Genomic DNA, 5787 nt, shown 5'->3' with positions numbered 1-5787 from the left:
TTGAGTGCTTCCTGGGATGGTGATCATGTCAGTTCACTGGGCAGCCTATTCCAATGTTTGGTCACTTTTTCAGTGAAGAGTGTTTTACTGATATCCAATCTAATGATATTTCATTGTGTTCTTTTGAGTATACCTACATTATAGAAAAATTGAGACAGTATAATATGCTTAACTTGCTTTGTAATTATTCAGTATTTTGGAGAGCTCTCTCCTATCTGTGATGTTGGCTGGGATAGACAATTTTCTTCATTGTAGCTGGTATGAGGATCTGCTTTAGTTCTGTACTGGAAACAATGTTGATAATTCAGGGATGTTTTAGGCACTGCTGAGCAATGCTTACACAGAGTCAAAGCCTTTTCTGCTTCATCCTGTTGCCATCTTATTGCAAAGGTTTCATACCTTCTTGGTGATTTCTCATGGGCAGCTCCTCACAGCACTGACTCCTTCTCAACACAGCCAGCCAACTCCATCCTCCCTTCTTAACCAGCCAACCTACTCTTTTACAATACCCATCCTAATTAGAACTAGCTGTGGCCTATTAAGGGCAGGCCTGCTCCTAATTCTTGATAATTAGCACAGCTGTAACCCCTTAGGGGTGAGATTACCTTCATCACTATCTCTATTTTCCTACATTCCACCCATCCACATCATCCTACCAGTGAGGAGGAGGCTGGGGGTGCTCAAGAAGTTAGGAGGTGACACAGCCAGGACAGCTGACCCCAACAGATCCAAGCGATATTCTACAGCACACTGGCACCATGTTCAGCCTATAAAGCTGAAGGAAGAGGGGTATTTGGAGTGAGTGATTGTGTTTGTCTTTCTAAGTCACTGTTATGCATGCTGGACACCTGCTTTCCTGGGGATGGCTGAACACCTTCCCGCCCATGGGAAGTGGTGAGTTAATTCCTTGTTTTGCTTTCCTTGTGTGTATGTAAGCCTTTTGCATTACTTATTTAGCTGTCTTCATCTCAGCCCACAAGCTTTCTCACCTTTACTCTCCCGCCATCCCACTGGGGAGGAATGATCAACTGGCTGTGTGGGGCTGAGTTGTCAGCTGGAGTTAAACCATGGAATTATCTCTTCCCTCCTAACCAAATTAATGGACCTAGCTCTCTTCTGTTTCATCCCTATTTGAAATATTCTGCTGTTATTCTAATAAGTTTCACTTCCCTTTCTCAAAATATTTTTTGGTTTTTCTCATGGTCTCTTTAATTAAATTGACCAAAAGTAAATGTAGTATTCAAAGTAAGGACAAGTTGTAAAACTAGTTGTACACAATGACATTTTATATAATTTTGGCTTTGCTATTCACCATCCCTTTTCCTATGCAGCCAAGCATCTTATTTGCTACTTCATGCACAGCAGATGTCTTCACTGAATAATCTGTAATGATGCCTGGAACCATTTTCCTAAGAAATAACAGCTTATTCTGAATCCATCAGTATATATCAGTATTTTACATGTCTCCTTCCAGTGCTGGTTACCTTGTACTTGTCTAAAATAAATCTATTATGTGATTGTGTTGCAAATTTCTCTAGTTTGATCGATCTTCTCAGAATTTCTCCCCTCATTTCCACTGAAAGACTTTATTCCTCCAGGCAATACTACAGCTTTCTTTGGTCATACTCTGTTCCTCTTATTTAATATTATTTAATATTTACACTGTGGGATTGATTCATTCCCTGATCAACACGTGATATACAAAGGCCTGTTTGGAGATATTGTGAGAAGTAAACCCATCTTTTCTGCCACCCTAGAGAGTGAAGGAATGTCTGTAGCCACACAAAGAGAGTGCAGCTGCCTCAGGAAGTGTAATTATGGGGCAATTCTCTAATTAATCTCTTCTCTTAATTGAACTGCTCCTGCATTATCTTCATGAAATCCAGAGCAGCTCTGCCCTGCAGCAGCTCTGCTCACCAGGAGCAGATGTCCCTCTGGGCTGAGAGTGTGATGGAGCTGCAGTAACTGCAGCCTGGCTCTCTCTGTGCTCTGCCGTTTCCTGAGAGTATCAACAATCCAGGGCTTCTGATTTTCTCCTGTAAATTTTGATCCCCAGCAGGACTCTGTTTAACAACAATTGTCAACAAAATCAAGACAGGCCAATAAACTGTTGTAAGAGCTTCATCCCCAAGACAGTATTGATCCCATCCTCTTACACTGGCCATCAATAACAGGACAAGCACGTGCAGAGATGGGTTTTACCTGTGAGACCCTGTGGATAGCACAGTCATAAGGCAGCACAGGTCCTGGCTGCCAGGGCCCATCCACAGCTCCAGCCAGGGAGTAGGACACTGGGGACGGTCCCAGGCATTTGGCATCAGCCAGGACCAGGCATGGGCCATGGGCAAGGGTGAGCACTCAAATGGGATACAAAACTATGTTTGGGGGTAGATTCTGGTAGAGTTCTAGCCTAAAAGCACTCAAAAAGTACCCACACAGGCAATAGGACTCTACATTGTTAAATGATGGAAAATAAAAAAAAATGTGTTATTTTATAACTGAGCAAGTTCCTGACACTGGGATTTTTTGCAGAAGAGTTATGGCAATAGGAAAGTCTTGACATCCTATTACCTGGGACGTTTAAAATTAAGCTGATCACAACGTCAGCACATGCACTGTGGGAAACACTCCAAAGATAGATAGGTAATGCAGTGGATAAAAGGGGTCTTCAATCTCTTACTCTGATGAAATTATAGCTTGAATTGCTCAACAAGAAGAAGTTGCACAGATTCATTACATGCAATTTAGACCTTTCAGTTTTGTTACACATGCAAGGAACAAACTAAATCCCAACAGGATAGCACCATACTGTGCCCGTGCCATGCAGGTAAGGATGTATGAACAGCATGTAGTCATGTTCATAATGAATAAGAAATGGAACCAAAGCCTGTCACTTTTGCTACAATGGCCTTTCTGCTAGTGAGAATGACATATGCCCCTATTACTTTAGACATTTTAACCAGTTTATCCACAAGAAAGAAAAAAAAAAAAGAACTGTTGATGAACTATTCATTACAAATGGGCTTAAAATACTCATTATCACTGGAAATATAGGACAAAACCTTGCCCTGGGACATGCAGCAAAAATCCTCTTGTGTTCAGAGTGACTTGCAAGTGTATATCCAAGGGCAATGATTAGACTATTATTATTTGCTCAAAGAAATAAGCCAGGTAATAATGAAGAAGGACATTCTTAGTGTTTCATCCATAACACTGCAACCTCGAGCCACATATATTTTCAGATTCAGCCAGGAATCTTTTACAGCATGCAATTAGCCTGACAAAATACTGTTTCAAGTATCATTCATTAAGAGATTCCTGAGGGTCTTGGTATTTTGCTTTAAAAAAAAAAATAAATCATTATTTCAGAAAATACAAAGCAACTTTTCAACTGAGAGTAGACCCTGAAAAATGAGAGGGAAGGGAGGGAGGGAGGAAGACAAAACAAATATGTGCATGGAAGTTTATAAAGTTGAAATGACATCTTTGTATTTGCATCTGTGAAATGCCCTCTTGAAGTCACACACGAATTATACAGAGAAACTGGAAGGTTCTTATTTCTAGAATGATCTCTTGGGTTCATTTAGGGGAAGAAACATCCAAGAGCTACTTGAAGACTTTGTGAACCAAGAAATTTGTGGACTAGGTAACTTACTAAGATTTTGAAATATTAATGTAAAACAGGTATTGAGACTTGAGAAATGCAAATGCTTTTAAAATAGTTTCTAATCCCTGAATAAACAAGCCTAACTCTTGGAATCTAGAAATCTGGGACTGCATTTTCAGAACTAAGACATCTTAAAACATTTCTGAGGAAGACCTGAGTGCTGGTCATCTGGAAAACTGGGCCCTTTGAAGCATCTTAAATTGGACACGCATTATGATTCTGCCTGTTGAATATTTATTCTTGAATTCCTGGTACTTGCTTGAAGTTTACACTGCTAAGAATACTGAAGACAGTGCAAATATGTTAATTTTCAGCAACATCCTTCTAGTACAAGTGCTTATAAGGTATTTGCAAAAGCTCCATTGGATATTTATAGTATCATTGATTATTATACCAATGCCAAAATTAATATTATTATTTATAATAATAGTCTCAATTTATTTGTTTGGAATAGCTTTTTTTGGTGTTCTGTCCAGGTCTGCTGGACAGATGCTTTAACATCAGGCCCAGCATTCCTGGCCTGAACTCTAAAACTGTTCTTGTCTTCAAGGGATGAAGAGACTACTTCCACAGTACACAAAAATATCTCTGGCAACAATAGTAGCAGTCACTACTTTGCTCATCTGCAAGATAAAATGTTCTTCTGTAAAATACCAGGTAATGGTAATCCAGCTTTTGACCTTCATCAGGGAAGCTCATTGCTGAGTCTTGATCTTGCTCTATTTCCTTTGAGAACGCCTAGGTATTTACTGGAAGCTGTCGCCCCAATGACTGCTTTGAACATGAGACATCTGCACTTCTGCTAATAGCTCTGCCCTGCTGCAGTTCCCTTGCATATGGCTTTTCCTATGAGGAATTATTGTCAGAAAGAAATCTGGCCTCATTGTCTCAGGTAGATTGCATTTGCCTGGTCAGTTTTCATTGCCATCTTTCAATCTGAATTTTTTTACCTGTTATCTCATGTTCTGTTGTATTCAAAAGATTCTAATAGCTGTTGCAGGAAAGCCACAACAGAATACTAGATAATCACTCATTACATTTTATTAAACATGTCTAAATTACTACAAAATATTTCTCCACTATGCTCCCTACTTGGATTCTAATACTGTGAGGATTTACTTATGTGCTACTTTATGCCTGGTGGTTTGAAGTTTCTCACCAAAAAGAAAAAAAAAAATTAAATCAAGCCTATCTTAAGTATTTCCAGAAGGGCACCAAGAAACAGAGGAACTTTAAATCATTATTATTCGTCTTTTTTTTCCTCTTCTTTAACATCAAAAGACCTGATTCTTAGGGATCAGTTAAGTACTTGCTTAACTCCATTTAAATTGCTGTCAGACCTGTCCTTAGCATAAGAAGTAAAGACGTTAGAGACAGCTGTGGTGTCCGTATCAAGTGATGGTACAGAGTAGAACAATAAAAATAAAAATAATAATAAAAAAGTATCCTATAGACTATGGGGAAAAAGCAGTGTTTTCCTAATTACCTCTCATGTCTGAGCTTGACAAGAAAATATATCACACAGGTCTTTGCTGAATGTGGAAAAAGACAGCCTCCACATGAACAGTGGAAACCCATCTTTCTGCCCTCAGATATGAACATTTTATTGTTATAGATGACCAAATCTTACTTCATTTATTAGAGAGCTGATGCCAGGCACTGCATATTAGATACCATTTGCAGTATTTGTAAGTCTTAATAGTCCCTTAAACCCTAAGGAAGATGCTAAATCTTCTGGACTTCACTATACTCTACTTGTACAAGAATCTGTTATGTCTGGAAAGCCCCAATCCCAGCTTCATCAGTTCTGGATTTTACTTGTGATACCCCATGGCTCAGACAGATATATTGACAGAACACAAAAATCAAAGACTAATATGCTCTTTATGAGCTTTTCAGCAAAATTATTCTTTCTAATTTTGTTATCTTTTGCAGTAATGCTTTGGAAAAGTCACAGACTCTCCTTTCCCCTTCTGACTTCAAACATTTGTTTTTGGCCAACATAACCCCACCTCTCTTTTTGTTGAGTTTTTCAAGGCAGACCTATCACATACACAGGTGACAATGAATGGTGAAAATTGATGCATAGACACCATATGGAAAATCTTCAATAGGCACTA

General features: G+C 39.0%; 1 long non-coding RNA gene across 1 annotated transcript; it reads left to right on the top strand.

Annotated features, from left to right (window-relative positions):
• Nucleotides 1-651: 651 nt before the first annotated feature.
• Nucleotides 652-4994, top strand: LOC135301365 (uncharacterized). Its single transcript, XR_010363120.1, has 3 exons — nt 652-894; nt 4218-4324; nt 4410-4994. It is a non-coding gene; the product is annotated as an uncharacterized LOC135301365 (long non-coding RNA).
• The last annotated feature ends 793 nt before the right edge of the window (nt 4995-5787 follow it).

This window comes from Passer domesticus, chromosome 5 (assembly GCF_036417665.1).
Source record: "Passer domesticus isolate bPasDom1 chromosome 5, bPasDom1.hap1, whole genome shotgun sequence".
In the NCBI taxonomy this organism is placed as follows: domain Eukaryota; kingdom Metazoa; phylum Chordata; class Aves; order Passeriformes; family Passeridae; genus Passer; species Passer domesticus.
This window is presented reverse-complemented; position numbering and strand designations above follow the sequence as displayed.